This window comes from Ceratotherium simum, chromosome 24 (assembly GCF_057802395.1).
Source record: "Ceratotherium simum simum isolate JZ-2026a chromosome 24, ASM5780239v1, whole genome shotgun sequence".
NCBI classification, from domain to species: domain Eukaryota; kingdom Metazoa; phylum Chordata; class Mammalia; order Perissodactyla; family Rhinocerotidae; genus Ceratotherium; species Ceratotherium simum.
Window position 1 is genome coordinate 49,178,650 of NC_141923.1, and position 10,857 is coordinate 49,189,506.

General features: G+C 51.0%; 1 long non-coding RNA gene across 1 annotated transcript; it reads right to left on the reverse strand.

Moving 5' to 3' along the window:
• Positions 1-371: 371 nt before the first annotated feature.
• Positions 372-9,078, reverse strand: LOC147913955 (uncharacterized). The gene is made up of 3 exons (XR_015556216.1): positions 8,778-9,078; positions 4,727-4,771; positions 372-2,831 (listed from the first exon to the last, which is right to left on the reverse strand). It is a non-coding gene; the product is annotated as an uncharacterized LOC147913955 (long non-coding RNA).
• Positions 9,079-10,857: the final 1,779 nt, after the last annotated feature.

The following is a 10,857-nucleotide window of genomic DNA, read 5'->3' on the forward strand; positions in this document are numbered from 1 at the left end:
GCCCTTACAGAGTACCTACTATGTGCGAGACAGAAGGGACAGAGTGATAAAGGACACTCCTGCCTTCAAGGAGGTCCCTCCAGGCCAGGTAGGGGACAGACACCCAAGGACCTGGCTCTGCCGTAGCATGCTGAGGGTGGAAAAGCCGAGGGAGCAGGGGGCGAGGAGCACATTATGTGATGAGAGTCCCCAAGAGGAGGCATTCGAGCTTGGTAGGATTCCACCAGGCAAGAAAGCATGGGGGTGGTAGGGGCACTCCAAACAGAAGCCCCAGCATGTGCAAAGGCCACGAGGTGCACAGCTCATGACCAGGGAGCACTCTCTGGAGCCCCGAGTAATGGGGGAAGAGGACCCTGGGGAAGAGGATGAGGCAGTGGTCAGCTCATATTAGGCAGTTAGTGAACGAGTGAGTGAATGAATGATACCTGGACACCATTGATCATGAAGCCACTAACCTGGTGCTGGTCCCTAGACCTAATTTTATTTATTTATTTATTTCTCCCAAAGCCCCAGTAGATAGTTGTATGTCATAGTTGCACATCCTTCTAGTTGCTGTATGTGGGACGCAGCCTCAGCATGGCCGGACAAGCGGTGCATTGATGTGCACCCGGGATCCGAACCTGGGCCGCCAGCAGCAGAGTGCACGCACTTAACCGCTAAGCCACAGGGCCGGCCCTGGTCCCTTGACCTATTCCCTGGTCCCTAGCAAGGACTCAGCTTGCTAGGGATATGTGTAGGGCTAGGATAGATTTCAGAAGGAACCAGATGGTTTAGACACGGGACAAGCCCCCATCCTAGGAGCCACGTGAGAAGAGGCTACGAGTAGAGTGGCAAGCCTGGCAAGTAGACACACAGACCTGGGTTCTAGTCCTGCCTCTGCCACCTCCCAGCTGTGTGAGCTTGGGCAGGTGACTTGAGTTGTCTGAGCCTGCTTCCTCATTCGATCCTATGAGGATGGTTGTGGGGACTGACTAAGGAAGCATGTCTGACAGGGCCTGGCGCAGGATAGAGGAGGTGTGTGGAATCTGAAACTTTTGTTCAAGGTCAAGTTCCAAGCTGATGTGGCCATTAGTTCAGAGCTTGGCAGTGGCACCATAAGGTGGAATTGGCAACTTCAGATCTCTGAACATTCCAGGCAGAGCTGGCTTCAAGGGCTTGTGATGGGGTCCTATGTTCAGAAGGCCCCATGCTTCGGGCTTCAAGTTCTGCAGTTGCAACCTTGAAGTTCTTAATCACTTCTCTTTGAATTTGTGTTTCATGAGTAACATCTGATGGAACAATGGAGCACATCCCAGGGGCTTGGAGCCTCAGCCCACACGTGTTCCTCCCTCCCTGGGATGGTTTCTCAGCTGCTCACTCCCCACATGCCGCTCACTCCCCACACGCCGGCACCCCAGAACCCATTGACCTCCTCTACCCTCTGTCTGGGAGCAAAGGGGTTGAGTCAGCCAGGAAGACTCACATCCCACCGTGAGTCACCCTCCACCCTCTGCAGGGGCCTCGCGGTAGGTGCAGAAAGGGGGGGTGCAGTGCACACCCAATGCTGTCTCAGGGCAGGGCAAGGAGACAATACCTGCGCACTAGGTGGGTGACTCAGCACGGGCATCTTGCCCACCCCTCATCTAGGTACCAAGTGTATCATGGCACAGAGGCTAGAGGAGGTTGGAGGTTGAAACTGGGGGGTCGCCTGTCTGCCATGGGTGGGTTGGTGGGCTGTGAGAAGGGGAGATGGACTTGCCCGACTCCAACCAGGGCCTTGCATTTTTCCCTTGCATCAGGCCCTACAAATCATGCAGCTGAACCTGGTTAGAATCTATGTTTCCATTTTCCCATCCTCAGCTCAGCGTCCACGGTCCTCGTGTGACATGGCCAAATGGCTCTGAGCATCTGGTGAGCATGGTGAGATGAGGGGGGAGAGGCAATCACATCATTCGGTGCTGGGGTAGACAGCTGGTGAGGGGCATCTAAGGGACAGAGAGCCAGCGCCTCCCAAGCTTTAATGTAAATGGCAATCAACTGGGATGTTGTGAAAGTGCAGATTCTGATTCTGGAGGTCTGGGCAGGGCCTGAGATTCTGCATTTCTAACATGCTCTTGCTTCATGGATCACATTTTGAGTAGTGAAGTTCTGGAAGGCTTAACCTAGCAACAACATGGCCCCCAGACCGATGCCTGGTGAGCCCCTGTAGGAGCTCTTATGACAGGCAGAGGGAACAACTGCCTGGAACTGAGCCAGGAGCTCAAACTATGATGACCTACCAGGAACTCTGTGTCCCTGGACTCTTCAGCTGATAATGTGGGGATGCTTAGTCAATGTGGTCATCAGCAGAGTAACTAAAAGCTTGCCCATGAATAACCTCACTCAAGCCTCACACACTTATCAGGCAAGTATAAAAAGGCTGTTTTATAGATGAAGGAATGGAGGCACAGAGGATGGGGGGATGTACTCCAGGTTGCAACCGTCAAGTGGCAGAGGTAGGATCTGAACTCAGATGTGACTAAGGCCCTTCCCACTCTGCCAGCATCACTATATTTAAGGTTAGAGTCTGGCCTAGCTGTGGCTGGAAGCTGGTCCCCCTGCCCGTCGTGTGCCCCTTGGTCCTGCAGGAGCCCGGAGTGTGAGGTGTTGGGCCTGTGCCCTGGGCCCCCTGGCCAGCCTCCTCTGCACCCCTAGCCAGCAGTCACGTCTGCCTTCAGCCGCTCAATATTGATCTCCCCATCCTCGATCTGCTGCCGTAGCTGCTTGGCCACTGTCTTCTCATCTCCACGATCTGCAGCAGGTGCAGGTACTCCTGCATCAGTGCTTCACACTCCCTGGCCAGGGTCTGGTAGCTGTGGACAGAAAGACGTGGTAAAACACTGCCTTCTTGTCCCTCAGAGATCCAACCAGAAGTGGGGCTCCCCCACTGACTGCAATTAGAAGATCCTGACTCCCAGACATGGTGCACAGGGCCTTGACCTGGCTGCAGTGCTGTTACTGACTGTTCTGGCCCCTTCTCCAACTCCTGTCTCACACTCTGACCTCTGGTTCCTCTAATTGATCCTGTTCTCTCCCCTCTCCCTCTGATCTACCCCCCAGGCATTTGTACAGGCTCACTCTTTTGTTAAGGGTAATGCATCCGATGACTTTAAGTTCAAGTCAACGCTCAAATGAAACAACAAAGCCTGGATGACAGCACATCTGTTTACAACATGGTTCACTGAATATTTTGAGCCCACTGTTGAGACCTACCACTCAGAGATTCCTTTCAAAATATGACTGCTCACTGGCAAGTGCTGTGGTTCCTGTATAGAGACTGATGCTGGTACGTGCCCCCCTCCACACACACACACAGAAGTTAGGAAAAGTCTTATGACTCACATAATAGAGGTCTCCAAGGAGAGCAGGGCCAGAATCTCAAGAAGCTCTGAAATGGCTTGAGAGAGCAAGGAAAGAAGCCTGGCCTGGGTTTTTATTGTGGTTGGGGGTTTTAAAGAAAAAATATTCAATGACACTTGTCAAAGATGGTAAGGCATATTTTATTCAGAACCACTGTGATATGCAGAGACCACCCTGATGGGATTCGCAGCGGGGGAGAAATGAGATTGCCGTCGATTCTGAATGCAGCATGGGCAAGTGGGAATTCACAGCCAGGCAGCATGGTGGGGGTCAGGGGATGGAAAATTACTAAGAGAAAAAACAAGTGTTGGGGTTTCTGGCTAACCTGACCTAACAGAATTCTTACCAAAGGCAGGCCAGTGTTATCAGACACCACCTGAGGGATAGTGGAGGAGGAGGAGGATCCTGAACAGATCTCAAGTGTGATCAGACATACGGGTGTGGGTTCTGGTTAAACTGACTTAGCAAGGTTCTTGCTAAAACTGGATTTTACAAGGAAGTGCACAGACAGGCCTACAAGAAGGTTCAGGAGCCTGACTAAAGTTTGGTCAAAGCAAGAAATCTTTGCCAGGGGTGAGACCAGGGCAAGAGTTCTGCACACAGACAGGGATTGTGTGGTTGGATCCGAAGCCAATGCCAGAGAGGGGAGCCTCTGGACTTTCTCCTCAGCTTGTCCAGGTGTGGACACGAGGGGAAGAGGGAGAGGAGAGGCGTAAGCTGTCAGCACACATCAAAAAGTGTGGAGTCTGACCGCTCATTACAAGGACAAACATGCGTACAAAAATATGCATTCACAATGGCTTGTTTTTATATAAAGAAACACCAACAGGAAGCTCAAGAATGATCAGAACTGTGCACTGGGGGTGGCTGGAGGGGACCCAGAAGTGTTGGCAGTGACTCTTCTGAGGTTAGACTTTTCTATCTTACAGATTTATCTAATATAAACAGAGAAATTTACACATACCATGTTTTCCCATTTAATAGTTTTTCTTTAATTTTAACTTCTGTACATAGGAAACCATTCTAAGATTTAATTCCTTTAGCACACTAACGGTTACAAAAGAGTCACCATACGAAATGAAATTTTCATATCGCTCGCTAACTAAAAGGACAAGCTGCATCCTAGTTTGTCCTCCACTGCGTCTCACACAGGCAGTATTTTCAGGAATCAGTGGCATATTATAATGCAATAGGAGTTTGGGTTTAGCTCCTTAAACATAGTAGGATTAGTTTGATTAGTTTTCTTCAGATCAATTAAAATAAAAATACCCTTGCTTTAGCTTTTTAAACCTCAATGTTCTCTAGGGACATGCACACGCAAACACTGATGTAAAAACGAAAAATGCACCTGAAAACTTCAACACATTCATTTCACATCTTGAGATACTCTTGCCTAAAAATAACAAAAATTATATTTAGTTCCACAATTTTACTGACATTATATCTCTCCATCAATTCACATTTTTAAGTCCAAGAAACTCAAAGTGTTATTTTTCATACAGGACATAAAATTACAAAGAGCTGAGGGAAACCAGAAGCACAGGGCTGCACTGTTCAGTCGATACAGGAATCCAAAGGAAAGAAACACAAATATTGGGATCAGCACAGATAAGCAGCCTGCTTCCCACAGGACAGAAGGAAAGCCACATTCAGAAAGTTAAACACATTCTAAACTCTCCTGGTGGAGACAGAAGCCCTGGAGTGGGTCAGTCTCTGGCGCAGAAGGGTGGGGACACCTGAGCAGCCACAGGAATGGACTCTGAGAGCTCACACACCCTCCTCTGCCTGGGGAGGAAGAGAAGGGCTCCCTCTCTCAGCTTCCACTCTCACAAGTGAGGAGACTCTCGACAGGATGCAGTCAAGGTTGTGACTCAAATAAACCCTAAATTCATAAACCCTAATCCAGACACAGAACTCCTCACATTCATTCATAGACTTTCTCAATGTGCACAAATTACACTCTGTGGGCACCTACACTGTGGGTGCAACTCCACCCTGTGTGCAGACATAGGCCCAAGGGGAGCACAGGGACAACCTCAGGAAGGGCAGCAACCCCCACCCCCTGGTCAGGTGCCTTCCCAGCTTTCCAGGGCTCTGCAGCTTCTCTCAGCAGAAAGGCTCCTTCTGCAGTGGGTATGACCAGGGAGGACACCAGGAAGAACGTGTGGGCCCTCAAGTACTTCCCTGTACAGACTCAAGGGGGGCTTAGCTTAGAGACCTTGATCCCAGGCCTCTGCTCCCAGCCACACTGCTTTGGACCACAGTGATCTTGTAAATGGCAAACCCAGTGTTTGAAGAATCCAGCAAATTCACACGAACCTACAGTTTACGTGGAAAGGAGGGAAGAAGTTGTAAAGCATTTTTCTAGTTTAACAAGAAAAGCCACATGTATTTATTACTTTCAGAAAATAATGTTATTTGTTATTTCCATGGCAAGACACTGTTTTATGAACAATTAATCATACTTATCACTTTTACTGTTCAAGTGTAAGCCCTGGAATTTCATTTGAAAACACCCCATCCCAAAGAAAAGAACAGACCTCAGAATATGACTACCCACGCTCAGGGGAGGCAGAAAAGGAAAGAAGAATTTTTAACACATTCAATGTAATACCAGAATCTTTTATTTTTTCTGAAATTTACCTATTTCTTGCCTCTCTGGAAATATTTTAGACTGCTTTTCAAGCCCACTGTTTACACAAACTTTAACTTTTGAAAACCTGAGGCTCAACTAAGTGAGTAAAACTTTTCAAGGTGACAAACCCAGGGAGGGGCAGTGCAAACAGGCCAGAACACCCAAGAAAGTTTGCACAGAGGAACCTCCACTCCAAGGCCTTCCCGGAGGATGTCTGTGCCAGGAGAGAGCCTGGGAGGGGCACAGGGACTTCATACGACGGATTCCAGGCGGCCATTCTCTGCTCTCCTCTCGTGGAAAAGAGCCACAGACAAAATATAAATCTCACAGTCAACTCAGCCAAAACCAAACTCCCAACAGCTCCCCACCAAGCAGGACCTCCCCCGTCTCCCCAGCTGAGTCTCTTATTTCTTGGCTCAGGACATAAACTCAGCACCGACTTCAACTCCTCCCTCCCCAGCCCCACCCCTCACCACTTCCCATCTGTACACAGTCCTACTGTCTCAACCTCCAAACACACCCAGAATTCCACCTCCTCTCCCCACCCTGACCTAAGCCTCCAAGGCCTCTTGCCTGGCTTATTGCAACAGCCTCCTAACTGCTCTCCTTGCCTCTGCCCTGGCCCTGCTGTGGTATATTCTCAACAGGGCAGCCAGATCGAGTCTGCTAAACATATGTCCAGCCATGTTACTCCTTCTCTCAAAACCTTGCAAAGGGTCACCATCTCATTCAGAATAAATAAATGCCCAAGTCCTCACTATGACCAACAAGGCCCCACGATTGGGCCCAAGTCACCACTCTGCCTTCAGCTCCTGCTGCCGTCACCAGCTGTGCCCTGGCCACACTGGCCTCCTTGCTGTTCCCAGAGCCGGCCACTTGCCCTTCCTCCTGCACTGCTTTTGGGCCTTGTTCAAAACCTACCTCTGCGGTGAGACCTTTCCTGGTCCTCCTGGCTACAACTCCATCCCCATCCAGCCTGGCACACATCACTCTCCCACATGAGCCACACCATTGGTGTCACATCTAGAACGTCACCCAGGGCATGGTTTTTGTGTTTTGTTCACTTCTCTGGCCCCAGGGTCTAGAACAATGCGTGACACAAACCTTGCACTCAATAAGAAATGTAGCTTAATGAATGGATGACTATAAAAACAACCAGGAACTGCCTAACCCTTGGGCAAGGGAGGCCAAATCTGTAAGAATACCAGGGGCCAGGGGAGGCTGGACCATTAATCAGCCCTAAAAGGATGCACAGGATCATGTTAGAAAGAAAACTCCTCACCACATCCTACAAATACAATACGTGTTCTTATCAGCATCAACAGAGGCCTTCAAATGCAAACACCTTTTCTACTTTGAAGCAGCCTTCAGTGTCCCATTACCACTCATCACGTGCCTTCTCCTAACTTTAACATGATGACTTTCACATCTAAGGTAATATGACTGACATTAAACTGTGTTTTCTACCTTACCCAAGTCTCTCCTGGGAATGGTCGTAGGTATGTAAGCGGTAATAACCTGAGAACAGATGGAGAAGTAAATAATTCTATTCCTTCCCCCACCCTGTGCCCCCAGCACAGAACCTCCAGCAAACAGTACAACGCTGTCTGATTCTTTTTCTTTTTTAAACAAACTTCACCAGATACATCTGCTGAATGTGCTCATTTGGAAGTCAAGGCTACTGTTTCCTCCAGCCACCTAACACTTTTAAGTGACCAGATGCCACAAACCATTGAAATATTGCCTACATGTCTACTGTACAGTTCCCAAACTGAAATTTCAGTAAACTTATGTTGCAGCTGCCAGGAAAAGAAAAAGGAAGCAAAAACAATGCCATCCACTATGACAGGTGGAATTAAACCAAATGAAAGTCTTTCTTAACAGATGCAGGAATACTTAAAAGCAAGTCACTCCTCAAAAGGAATGAGAGAACTAAAATTGCTGTGGGAAGAAAAAGAGAGCCCATGTACAAGTGCTTTCAAGGCAACTTGCAAAAATCCAAAATATCCTGCTGGCAAAAATTAACGAACTGTCTTCTCTGGAACAGAAGCATGCTAGTGATGGTGCTCAGGGCAGGCCACCCCAAGATGCACCACTCTGGTATACAGATTATTTCGAGCTGAAGACAATAAAGACTCAGAAGACTCAGGAAGAACATTTGAGTTTCCCCTCCCAAACTGCCTAAAGAAGTTAACATAGAAGACTTATTTCAGGAAGGAGTCGATATCATATGATGGCTGTAATATAATGGAAAATAAATGTTACACTAGGAAAGGCACCAACAAGCCCATTTTATCAAAATTTCTGTCTCTCCTTGGCCACAGTCTCTCTATCTTGCCCTGAAAAGAGTTGTCAGACAAACATTTGCATTTCTATCTCCATGTGAATTGTCTTCTTCCCCTCTGAAATCCCAAACTACTACTCCTCCAACACTTTCCACATCTTTAGCTACAATACTTAAGCAAGCAGCTTAGACAGAATGACGAGCTGCTCATTTCCAAGTTTCTCCCATGTATACATGTTATTAAACTTGGTATTATTTTCTCCTGCTAACCTGTCTTTTAATTATTTGGACAGCCATAAGAACCTTAAGGGAAAGGGCAGAGGAGGATTCCCCCTCTTGCCCAACACTAGCATTGACCAAAGCACCAATACCCCACCCCTGCCCCCCTAACACATTGTATTAGGATGCCAAGAAGTTAAGGCCCTACGAGATGGATTGTTTCTCTTTCTCATCACAGAAAAAGAAGTTGGAATGACCTACCTGTCAACAAAAACATGCGTGTGTTGTCAGCATTGGAGTAGGTTCCTCCCCTCCAGCCTACAACATAACTTCAAAGGAGTTAGAGAGCTTCCACTGCTTAAGTCCTGGCGGGAAGGAAAAAGCCTCCCAAGAACCAGCGCCCCAGCCCCGCCCGGGAGCGCCTCTGCCTCCCCTCCCAGACGCCCCGCTGCCCCTCCCGCCCCAGCGGCAGTGGGCCTGTCCGGCCAGCGCTCGGGCGCCGAGGGCGGAGGGAAAGAGCGTCCAGACCCGCAGGGACCGGGCTGTCAGACGCGCGGATCTCACTACGACAGCCGCCCCCGCCCACTCCGAACGAGGACCCGCTCCGCCCCGCGGCCCGGCCCCAAACCGGCCGGCCAGCCCAGTGGTCGAGGCCCCACGTGAGCCCCGCCTCCCAGGCTGCCCGGCGCGGGCACGCCCTCACACGAGTCCCTCTTCCCGCTGCGCCGCAGAATGAGCGTACCGCGATGGGCAGCCCCTGGGACCAATCAGGCGCAGCAACGCGGGCGGGACCGGAAGTTGGGGCGGAAGTGCGTCCGTCGCTATCTTGGCATCTGGCGGATCCCCTGGCGGAGGGCGCGCCGCACTCTCGCTCCCCGCGCGTCCTTCGCTGCGAACACCGCAGCAGCGACCCAGCGGGGCAGTGGAACAGACGCGTTTGGGCAGCGCGACCCCGCGGTCGGCGCGTCAGCCGGCATTTTGCGTAGGCCCGCAGGCGCGGCCATTTTGCTTTACGGAGGACGGAGAGGCGCGCGCCGCCATCTTGCCGTCCTGCGGGGCGGGGACCAGCTCCCACGTGCTGTAGAGTGTCGCCTTGAGCGCTACACTTGTGGCGGTCTCGCTGTGGGGCGGCGAGGAGAGGGCCGGAGCCTGGCGGCACGACAGCCTGAGGCCCGGGATGGTAATCGCTGCGCGGCCGCGAACTGCTCCCACCGCCGGGCAACGAGGAGAAACCGCTGTCGCCTGCCACAGGTAACTGGCCCCCGCGGCCTGGTCAGCCCCCTGCACGTTCCAGCCCGAGCCAGGCGGCACTCTGTGCCTGGGGCCTCGGGGCCAGTCCAGCGGGTGAGTTAGCGCCGGGCGCTGTGTGGTCTTGGTCTCTGCCACCGTCTCTGTTCCGGGCGCCTCGGGCCACCGCGGCCACCCCACGGCTTCTGGCGCCCACCTTATGGCCTCCACCACCCTCTCACCCCCACCCCGCGGCCACCCTGCTCTCCACTGATTCGGGCTGGGGCCAACAATGTCGAGAAATGGTATTCTGGAAAAGCTCTTCCTTAGGTCACTGTCTTCTTGCATTTGCTGTGACTTTTCTGCTCTTTTGGTCGCAGGGAGCCTGCCTTGATCTCTGTGATCAGGAATGCGGCTGTGCAAATGCAGCTTGTACCGCCAGGGTGTAGGCGCCTCCCAGACGCTGGGTTGCTATAAGGGTCCTGGCAGTGCAGGGAAAGGTGGCTCTGCGCTGGAGGTGAGTCCTGGCGAGTCATATGACAGCATCCTGGGTGGAGCAAGGCACAGCCCACACCTCACAGGGAGGCTGACCCTATGGACTGGGACTCTACATCTGACAGCATCCGGGGTAGAGGAGGGCGCGGCCCACTCCTCACAGGGAGGCCTACCTTGGGGAAGGGGCTCTTCTCTTCATTTCTTCCTTGGCCTCCCACAGCGTGGTGAGGAGTTTGCCTTCCCCCTGGCCTGGCTCCCTTCATGAGGGCTTCTGGAATTCAGCCAGTCTTTTCCTGCGGACTCCGCACTGGAGGTCCCAGAACAGTGCACTGAAGACATTCTACTTTGAAAACCTTCTGGCAGATCCTTTTGTTTCATGTTGCAGGTTGTTATTGAAGTTTGAAAGACCTGAATGCCATTTGTTGTCTGTAGCCTCATTGAAAATCGACAGTGGGTTGTTGTAAGTTGGAAGTTGTTACAATCTATCCAAAGAACTAGTAACATCAGCTTGTTTCAGAGGTCAGCCACCATGCTTTCTTGATGGTTTATTTCAGAGCCTGTGTCCCAAAAGTTTTCTTACTGTTTTTGAGAAGGATGCAAGCCACCACAGAGAAAGTTG